This window comes from Mytilus californianus, unplaced genomic scaffold, assembly GCF_021869535.1.
Source record: "Mytilus californianus isolate M0D057914Y unplaced genomic scaffold, xbMytCali1.0.p SCAF_5, whole genome shotgun sequence".
In the NCBI taxonomy this organism is placed as follows: Eukaryota; Metazoa; Mollusca; class Bivalvia; order Mytilida; family Mytilidae; genus Mytilus; species Mytilus californianus.
The window spans coordinates 19826913-19838298 of record NW_026262701.1 but is presented as its reverse complement, the minus strand read 5'-3'; the positions used below and the strand labels follow the sequence as shown (position 1 = coordinate 19838298).

Here is an 11386-nt window from a genome sequence, read left to right as displayed (position 1 = left end):
TACGTTATTTTGATTGGCTAACAGCAATCTCGAGTCATTCTGAAATTAGCCTTCATTTCAAAATGAAATGTAATATTCATGACGAAAAGAGCTTCCACGATAAAGTGCACAGGTAAATAAAAGAAAAACTTGATAAAAATCGTGTTTTCATGATCCTAGCAAAAAAAATGTAATTATAAGTATTGAATGCTTCTTTTCGTAATTTTATAGGATTGTAAAAGCGTTGACCATTCTCACATTTTTATAATGAAGCGCTTCTGCGCTTCATACAAAATGTACTTCGGTCAACTTTTTTACACCCCAAAAATTTATAAAAAGAAGCATTCAATTCTTAAATGAAGTATTTCTCTCCGAGATGAAACTATATGTAAGGGTTTGATTGCTTTCATTGTCAATAATTATATTGAAAGGTTGTTCAAATAATATAGAACATTATAAAATGTCAATGTCTAATAATTTACCTATTCCTTTGTAATTACAGACACAGCATCATGAAGATCTGTTATATGTGTTATTGTCTTTTCATACTGTTGTAAGTATTTGAAATTGATCACAATTACACACAACCATTTTTATCTTAGTACATCCCATACACATCTAGGAAAACTATTGATTAAAAGCGCACACATGAGAACCGTGTATGTGTTAAAATTGTGATATCAAGGTTAATATCTACGCCTAAATTTCCCATGCTAAGATATTCGGTAAAATAAATTCTTTACACAGTGTGCTTGGGAACTGATACGATATATAAGTAGTCACTAAGTTCCATATGGGGCTCAAGCTTCGCTCGCTCTCGCTCCATATGGAAATTACTGACCCCGTATCCTTTCGAATGTTTATTACATCAAGCAGAGCTACAGACTGTTCTGTGAGATTGCAGGTGGTCGTACAACTCACTTTGAAAATTTTGGAACCAGAATGAATATATAGAGAAATGGGGACTATATATATATGGAGATAGGCGAATGCAATAATAATTGGGGATAAGTTTGATATGCGCGTTCGTTGTGTATTTAAAAATACCATAGCTTACCGTTCCGTTAAGTCATAGTTTCTCACGGATTCGAGCGTTCCAGATGAATATAAACCTACAAAATCTCTTTGGATGAATAAAATTTAAAAAGTGGCATTTCATTTACGCAATCTTTTAACGTGTAAGTAGTAAAATACATCGATAAAAATCAAATTTTACGGCTTAAAAGGGCACACACCGGGTATCCCAATCCGAAATCAGCAGGGATCTGATCTAAATTTTACTTACCCACCGTTTTAGGTCTCGTGTAATTTTTCCTCGGGATTCGGGTACCCGGTGTGTGACATTAGTTGTCAAATTCATGTTTACTAATTCTCATATTAGATTTATAACATACTAAAAGATGTATCCAGATTATTAAAAGTCCAAAAGAAACAATTAACAGTGCATGAACTCGCTATAATGTATCAGCAGTTGGAGCGTATTTTAGACTAGACTCCATCTGATTATCCATCGAAATGACCTCCGAAGACTGCCGACCGTCATATAACCCGATATAAATATAAATGTAAATATAAAGAGACAGACAAGCACGTGCAATCGTGTAATGACGATTGTTCTAGGTCTGTTTGATTTCATGTTATAGGTTAAAGAATATATGTAAATCGGCGTTTCACCTTTATAAGAATGATTTTTTATGGACCGGATCAGTCAACGAAATGGTTGTTGTTTGTATCTTTTGAATGAATAAATATGCTAATGACATGCGCAACCCATCTCCACTAATTTAAGGTCAATTAAAGGTTGCATGAATACGGGCTCAGAGTAGTTTGAATTACTGACTTTCAAGCCAATAATAAACCAGCGATGTTTTTTTTTTTTTAACTTATTTTCAAATAGATTGTTAATAGCGAAATATTATTTCTACGTTCCGCTTTTATAAATGTTTAAAATAAAAAATAATATATTTTATTTTTTGTCTTAGTTGTAATGCCCCTTGTCACTTATTTCGATATTTCGACGTTATGTGGTATTGTTTCACCATGAAAACCATTTTGACAGATGTAATAGTATATCAAAAATAAAATAATAGAAAGAAAACAACAAAGTCGGTGGCAATATGATTATTTGACATCAACAAAATGGAAAATAATCAGGCAACAAATATATAAAAAATATAGGGTTTGAGAAAGAATTTTATTTAAGATACGTTTTAGACTTTTGTCCATTTTACATACATCTACAATAAAAAGCTGCTTTCAATAAAAAAAAATGCAAAAATATATAACATTTGAAATGATTATATTTTCAATTAGAGTACAACATGCCCAAGTTGTATGCAAGCTTTTCAAAAAAATCTGTGACATTGTTCATTTACTGTCACTTGACGTTGACAATAATTCGACGGAACAGATGTCGTAAACCTACACTTATAGAACTCGCCTATGTTGATTAAAGGATATGATTGTTTTTGAAAATAAACAATTTTCCTATTTATTACATATACACACATGTATAATATAATTTATCATGAATTAAAATCCGGTTAAGCTTTGTGAACCCTTTTCAAATCCTGTGCTATACTGAATTTGAAAAAAGTATGCTAATATCTAAACAGATAAGAAAATAAACAGATGCAATATTCCATATATACTATGAGGATACTTTTTACATCAACAATATCTATCATTTCATTTTATAAAAAAATAGGGATTTTGAGGAAACTACCAACATGCAATTTTTAATGAAAACCCTCTTATTTTATAACAAGTATTTCTCACTTGTTGTTCTATGATATGTTATGTTTGTTTACAGAAATTCATTACGATGGAGAATCTAGTGGCAAAGCGTTGTCTTTCTTCAAACACTGAGAGATTAAGCACTTCAAATGTTATGCTCGTTCTCCAAAACTTTACGTAAACGTTCTAGTATTCAAGGATGAACACTTTTGAACCTAAGGTTTATGACCCTTTCTGTTGGTCTGTGTATAACGAAATTTTCAATCAAAACAATAATATCAAAACAGCAGAACTACTGAATAAAAGAGACGAGCCAATTTTTACAAATACCAAATGGAAGCGTCGTTCATAGCAAAATTATTTACCTTTTGGTTGCATTTTATAGAAAACGGAGATTTTGTGGTATATCAAGCAAAGATTTTTACAGGAAATCCACAGACTATTTGGGTTTTCGTTATAATATTTTAAATATAAATTACTCACTTATTTGTCCATATTGTGCTAGAGTTTATTGTCGAGTCTCTTAAGTCGAGCGCATCCTGGAAGGAGTATTTAAATAGGTCATATATTTGTACTTGTTTTAACTAATATCTTTATCAAAATATCATTGCTAACACTGCAGGCTAAGATCGAATGAGCTCTTAGAGATGCACTTCAATAGGTACATACTTGTACTTATTTTTCATTAATATTTATATTCGTAAACTTGTCTTCAGGAAATCATTGATAGCATTGCATGCAGTAAAATTCTCTGTTGATTTAGTTCGCAATTTTCTAATTTGGGAGTGCTTATAGCCTGTCGTATTTTAGGATTGAAACAACGGGTGGGTACATTTAAGGATTCCATATACCATTTTGTTGTTTCATTTTGTTGTTTCAATGCTAAATCATAGAAAATCCACGGCATTTCCTCTTAAACTTTTGGATTTGACAGTTCGGTTCTTAATCGATAAATGATAATTGCTTGCAGTGCTAGCAATGATTACCCTAACACTAGTTTTAAAATATAGATACTATTATTAATTAAAATCAATTACCAGTATGACATATGCAAGTACACTTTCTACGGGTGCATTGTACTTTAATGACTCAGCATGAGAGTTTTTGTATTATAAAGGTTGCTTAGAACTTTTTGTAAACAATAAACGTGAACATATAATGGTTTACTTTTATAAATTGTAACTTGGATGGAGAGTTGTCTCATTGGCACTCATACCACATCTTCCTATATCTATATAACACGGAAAAACGAATGATTTATCACCTTTTAAAAAACTATAACGAAATGTTCTGTAATAAAGTCTGAATTTCCGGTAAATATCTTGGCTTGATTTGCCACAAAACACCCATTTTCCATTAGATGCAATGCAGCAATAAATTGCTCTGACTGGCGTTTTCCTTTGGTATATGATCAAAGTTGCAAATCATATAGTTGTGTAATAGGAAGATATATATATATATATATATAGGCTTATCTTAATCTATATAAAAATAAGGAGATTAGGTATGCTTGCCAATGAGACAACTATGCATACCAAATGTAAAAAACATTTAACTATTTTTACTTTTATATTTTAGCTTGAATTGCAGTGATGCCGTTCCGATGAACGACGAACAGCTTTCGTTTCTGCGACGATCAACAGTTGAAGATAGCGACATTGACAAAATTACAATTCCTGTAAAGAGATGGGGACGCTCGTACGGCTATCTATACAAACTCCTTAGGAAGAGTGGCTTCCAAGTAAAAAACAATTTTTTTTTTTAAGTGAATTGTTGCAGGCTGTGATCCTTCATTTTCCTGATTTAGATTAGACCACAATGATGATATAGATAATGTCTAATTCTTTTTCTTTTTGTTCGTTTCTCCACCTTTTCAAAACCATACCGTATCTGTTTACTAGATAGAGGATGGTTAATTTTGATTTCGTTTCAATAATGAAAAATCTGAAGACCTTCTTTTAGGACAAGCACTATAGATTTCAAAAAGCCTGAATGAAAAAGGCCACCTGTCATGGTAAAGTTATATCTTATTTTTTTTAAGCTTCTGGGTCTCACCTTAAATAGTTTACTACATGAGAGTTAATTATGGGTTTGAATATTGTCATCTACAATATTGAAGAAATATATATGTAGGACTCGGAGGTGCGATGGGGGCGCTGAAGTGCGATAGTCACGCTAAAGTTCGATGGTCTACACCGAAGTGAGATGTTCTACTCGCTGATGTGCGATGGTCTGTCTATATGACGCATACGCATAATGACTAATTTAAAACCTACGTATATATATGTGTAATTATTATGAGAAGTGGATGTTGTTATTAGTTAGTATATATATTTGCATTGATTATTGTCCATGAAACATTATTAGCATTTCGGTCTAAATTATATGAATGTGTTTAGTTGAAATAAAAGAATCGTCAAAAGAATTATCATCGCGTAATAAGCCTGTTTACCATAAAATTCTGATTATTTGATAATCATATACTGTTTGAGTACCATCAGTTAGTACCCTGCTGATATTACTGTTTCATCTTTATCTTTAATGCACATCTTTTTAAACGGTGTTTGCAACATTTGAAATACAAGAATATATTTCAAATAATGGATGTCCATACTGATTGAGAAATCGTCCTCTTTAATTTTGCTGCGTGTGGACATAATTCTGCGTTAAAAGTTCATCTTTACTATGTTCCTCTCATAATATCAACTTTTACCGTACTATAATTGTAATACGGATAATCTAAGTATGAGCTGTGTTTAGAGAATGACACGCTCCGTCGTACGTAAAGAAAAACCGTTTGTAGATTTCGAAAATAAGAGGATCCTCTATACAGAAGGCAGTGGCGGATCCAGAGGGGGGGCGTAGAGGGCGTACGCCCCCCCCCCCCCCCCTTTGCTTGCATTTTTTTTTTTTTTTTGTAAAATGATTAATCAGACTAGACTTCGTGAACTTTGCCATTTCCCGTGTATTTAATTTTTATGCGACAATTCTTTACTTATAAAGATATTGTTCGCTCGTATTTACTGTAATATATTATTGATTATGTCAAAGTCATGTGATTCTCTACGCTGGAGTTGACCAGTTCGTCGAAAAAAACGTCATTTTGAAATTCAAATTACAGTAACACATTGCTTAGGCTGAGGATGACAAGCATGACGCCTTCAAAGCGACAAAGTATTGAGCAAGAACGTATTGACTTCTATTTCACAATCCAACCCAACAGAAAGTAATACTCTATTACACTCTAATGAAAAAAAAGTTCCACATCAATATTATTTACCTACGAAAACATGTTTAACCCCACACGCCCCAGCCCATTAATAACATTGCTGAATAGTGACCCCAGTCAGTAAGCTCTAGATATAGATTTAAAGTCTAAGGTACGGACCATTTGATCTGAGGGGGCAGTCTGAGATATTTTAGAGAAAAAATTCTGACCCGGATTTTTGCCTTAAACAAAAATTCTGGCCGTATCTGGATTGAAAACAATAATCTTGTCCACTTTTTTGCTATTAGAAAAAAATATTTTCAACAGAAATATTTAGCATTATGAATAAAAAACGGGCGAAATTTTTTTTTGGGGGTTGCATGTGAATCCCATATCTGACCGGAATGTCTGTTTCGTCGAACTGATATACTGAATACTTTTTTCAAGGCCCGACTGCAACCTGCCTGCTGGGTGTGGCCTATATGTCTCCATGTGTCGACCGTCATTCACAACTTCATTGTCATTTCCGACTCATTCGTAGCCTTTAGTTCATTTGGAACCCCTCACTTCCCTTGTTAGGTGAAACATTTCAACCAAACATTTGGATGAAAATTGCTTGTTTGTCTTTCTTCGTGTCGGTCGTATTGAAAATTTCATTGAATAGCCGTATATCTTGTTTACAACAAGAAATCTGTGAGGTTATGCTAACTAACCATACAACAAACGAGAATTTTCCATGTCCATTTTTTACTGACAAATCCCACATCAAATATATTAATTAGTACATAGCTTTGGATTCATCCAATCATTTCATAATAGACAATTGATGGAGAGAATACGGCACCAAAAATATCTAACCCCTACACTTTAACTATAAAATGCATTTTACACTTATTTTATGTTTCCAAAAGGTCCAAAATTTTTTTCGCCTCGCTCCGTTCGGCAAACTTTAATACTCCGCCCCCCCTTTCCAAAATCCTGGATCCGCCCTTGAAGGCTAAATTTTCCCCTCTCTACCAATCGCTTCTTTTTCTCGTAGTATTAAATATTAATAAACCTCTTAATAACCTTTTCCCCTGTGGAATATGCGTAAAATATTTGCGACCGGAACTTTAACATCGGGCATCCATCAATCTATTAATCTTTTGGTTTCCAAAATAAGAGAGTTATGTTTTCGATGACTACAACGAAGCGGCTATTAAAGGATACATTTCGTGTCCCTTCCAAACGTTCCATATTTTCTCTAGTTGTAGTAAAAATGTCTACGGTGATCGACCTTATTACGTGCTGCCATTCACAGCAACCGAATAGATTTGTAGCTCATTAAGTAGTATTTACATTTCAAACAACTATCACGATTTTCATTCCTTGAAATTAGGACTGGTTTTAATTGAAAAGTACCATTGCATACAGCGGCATTAGCGGTCAATTTCTGGACGATTGTATGAATGAAATGACTATTTATTATGACTGTTTTTAACTAAACAGGTTATACTTTTGATGTTTACTTTTAAAAAAAATTTCTAACACACAATTTGACTTTTAATTCGACTTGTGAACATGAAAAACATTGAAAATATGTTTTATGTAAATCATCGCGTTACCACAAATTTAACGCACTTCGGCGTAGCTGTCCTATCGACAAAAAAGCGTCACAATTCTACCATCGCACTTCAGCGAGACCAAAGCGTCAACCCATCGCATTTCAAACGATTGCAGTTCATTTATAAAAGATTGAAAAGTGAAGCTATTTAATGATGAAAGAAATAAAAAATAAAAAAAACTTCGTACATTTCGTTTATTCAAAACATATTTTAACATGTTTAATTTCGAACCCTTATCAAACCTTTTAAATTTTCAAAAATTACAAGTATTAATAAAATCAACTTATAAAATTGAAACATCTCGATTCAGCTGGAAATTGAAATCATTCTAGCTTCTGAGCGTTTATGTAAACTTCGCAAGAAGGAAGTTAAAGATGAGGGCATGGTCCTCCTCGCATATACAAATGTACAACTTGTAGAAAACATATATGTTAAAGAGCTTTGTTTTGCATATCCTAATTTTAAACAAAAATGTAATCCAGAAAATATGTTTACATGGCTAATGGGTTGTGAGGATCCAGAAGTTCTAAAATAAAAACCTATGTAATTTAATAATCCGTCTCAGGATAGAAAGAGAATATTTTTTTTGCAATGGAATATGTCCATATTTATATTTTCTTTTCATTAATATCTATATTAATAAGCTTGTCTTAAGGAAATAATTGAAGGCATTGCAGGTGGTAATTCTCGGTTGATTCAGTATGTAAATTTTCAAATGTGTGAGTCCTTTGAAAATGCATGTTGTTTTTCTGTAAAATGTCCTTATATTTTGCATTGTTTGTCGGTTTATGCTCAAAGCCGAATATTTGAAAACCAAGGATGTTTAAAAACTGAAACAGCCGAAGAGCTTTATGACCAAAAAGGACAGAAAAATAGCCAAATCCATTTAAAGTCAACTTTGCCTGAGGGAGTTGGAAACCTTAGTTTCTTTTTGGTTTAAACAATATTTTATTCGATAAGTCAAATCATGCTATATAATATAATACAGTATAAACAATGGGATTCAGAAACAAGCAACATTGCTTATTTTTCTGCCTGAGGGAGTTGGAAACCTTAGTTTCTTTTTAATTTCAAAATTTATAAACAGACAGTTTTAGAAAGGGTTGTTATGAATTATGTCAGTACCGAAGAACTGACTACCGAGCTGATGATACCCTCGGTCACTGATAGTCCACCAGCAGAGGTATCGACCGCTTTACAATAACTTTGAGGATATCTGTTTTCTCCGTCTACGGTTTGTTATTTTTAGTAGCTTATTCATAAAACTACACGTGTTCAGTGGGAAAACCAATACGAGAAACTATTTTTATTTTTGTACATGTGTGTGCTGTCTTCTCGATGTATTGGCATTAAATGTTTACATTGGAGTAAGGTCCGTTTGAATTTTCCTAGTAACTCAATTTGAAAAGAGTTAATCTTTGCTGCATATCAATCGATTGTGTTGGGTTTTCTTTTCCTAAACTTCTCTGATCTAGCAGCAAACATATATATTGCAGTTCTCTCCACCTCACATTTTAATAATAAAGGTTTAAATGAATTATTAGACAGATATGTTAAAAAGTAACCTTCGTAAACAAAAACGGTGTCGAAAGATAACTCACATAGATTCCAAACGTATGTAGTTTGTAGTTCTATTCTTTGAGATAATCACCTATATTGATACTTACGGTTTAAAATAGTCACTTCATGTGTCAACTGACAGCTTAGTTTTTACTGATTCCAAAAATACAAAATTTCTATGTATTTCCATTTCAAATTAGGGAGATAATTGGCTATTTCCGGTGTACAAAATGCCATTTCCGGTGTCATTTATTTTTCACTGAGTCCAAAGAGAAAAAGTTCATATATACTTTTGCATGAAATAAGATATAATTTTCTACTTCTGGTTTAATAAAAAAAAAACGCCACTCCTGCTTTCAAATGAAAGGTTACATTACACTTAATCAAAAAGTATGGTTTCAAGGTATTTTACATTAAATAAGTGCAAAATAGCTACTTTCGGTTAACACAAGGTCACATGAGGTCCTGTCCAATTGCAAAAGACCTTATGGTTTTATCATGTATCAGTATGAGGTAACATAACAAAGGTCAAAATCTAGAACGTGGAATAGACCTTTAACCTTGACCTCAATTTCTAGGTCAGAGGTCAGGGATATCAAATTAAAAGACCCCAAGTCTAGAATATGCATCATTCAGAAGTTATCCTACCAAACACCTTATGTTAAATATCCAGGGTAAGAAAACTCCTACGAAATACTAACAGAGCACTTCGATTCAACTGCATTGGCGTTGCGTCATTATTCAACAGTTACTGATAATTTGTCAAAAAACCTTATGTCGATAACTTTTACGGTTTCTGAAGAGTTGTGATAGCAAGCAAAGTTCAAAATTTAGAACATAACCTTGACCTCAATTTCCTGCTTATGGACAAAAGACCTCATATCGAAGGCATCTAGGTATATGACTAACGGTTTATGAGTTAGACCAACATACCACACATGTCAAGCATAATAAGGGAAATAACTGTTATTATTTGTAACCAATTTAACATGATCCCGAGGAAGTAACGTATATTTTGGAGAGAAAAAATATACGATATGTCTCTTACTCTTTCTGGGAAGAAGCGATAACAAGAAAATCCGTATACGGGTAGATAACTATTATATGGAAATGTGTAATGTTAGAAAGGGCGAGTTTCAAAAGCGTAATAATTGTTCGATATCATATATCAAATATCTTATCAACATGTGAAACAAAAGCATGTAACGGAAGAAAAACAAATAATCAGAACAAAATCAAAAGGTCTTTCTACGGAAAAGACTTAATAAATTGAGATTGGTATGCGAGGAATTAATACGCATAGTAACATTTTGAAATAATTCTACACAAAACCCTTACAGTCTGCTTTTCTCGTGTTTGGTTTTATTTCAATTCATTTTAATTTTAACTATAAAACTGTTAATTCAAAAAGAACCAACATAAGAATAAGAAAATGTGATATGATTGCCAACTATCAAGCCGAGACACAATGACGTGTAAGTTAGCAATTTTATATCACTGTACCATCATCAACAATGCACCAAACTCATACCGCATAGCAAGCTATTAAATATGTAAAGGTTTAAATATATATCCATTCTAAGTTTCTTCAAAGTTGAATATTATTCGAACGATTCGTTCGATCAAACTAGAAATGAAAGTTGATATTTCAACATGTTTCTTTTCTTTAGAACTAAACATTAGAAAATGTATCTGTATTTCAGAAATCCGTCTTGTGTCCCTTCTGTATGTAATCTATCAGCACATTCTACAATGCATCGTAACCCATTATGCGATAAATCAGTTTGAATTTTGTTATGTAAAGAGAGATTACTATTTTGCCGAATAAAAATAATTATACATGTACACTCTCCTGTGCATACATTTATCATTTGTATATATACACAATTTCAATTTTTAAATTCCTTGCATATACTATATAATATCCCTCATTTAGGAGCAGGATCTGCTTACCCTTCCGGAGAACCTGAGATCACCCCCATTCTTTGGTGGGGTTCGTGTTACTCAGTCTTTAGTTTTCTATGTTGTGTTTTGTGTACTGTTGTTTTTCTGTTTATCTGTTTGTCTGTTTCTTTTTTAGCCATGGCGTTGTCAGTATATTTTCGGCTTATGAGTTTGAATGTCTCTTAGACAACAATTAACATATTTATTGAGCCTTATAGTAAAATAATCAGAATTTTCAAAAGTTACTGCATTTGTCACCAAACTGTTCTACTTTTCTGGAATGACTCCCTTTAAAATTACTTGAACAAAATGTTTGAAATTAAAGTGACCTAAATCGGCATCCTTCTTCTGCACT

At 32.7% G+C, this 11386-nt stretch overlaps 1 long non-coding RNA gene across 1 annotated transcript; it reads left to right on the top strand.

Moving 5' to 3' along the window:
- Nucleotides 1-478: 478 nt before the first annotated feature.
- On the top strand, nt 479-5140 carry LOC127702059 (uncharacterized). Its single transcript, XR_007982275.1, has 2 exons — nt 479-532; nt 4294-5140. It is a non-coding gene; the product is annotated as an uncharacterized LOC127702059 (long non-coding RNA).
- The last annotated feature ends 6246 nt before the right edge of the window (nt 5141-11386 follow it).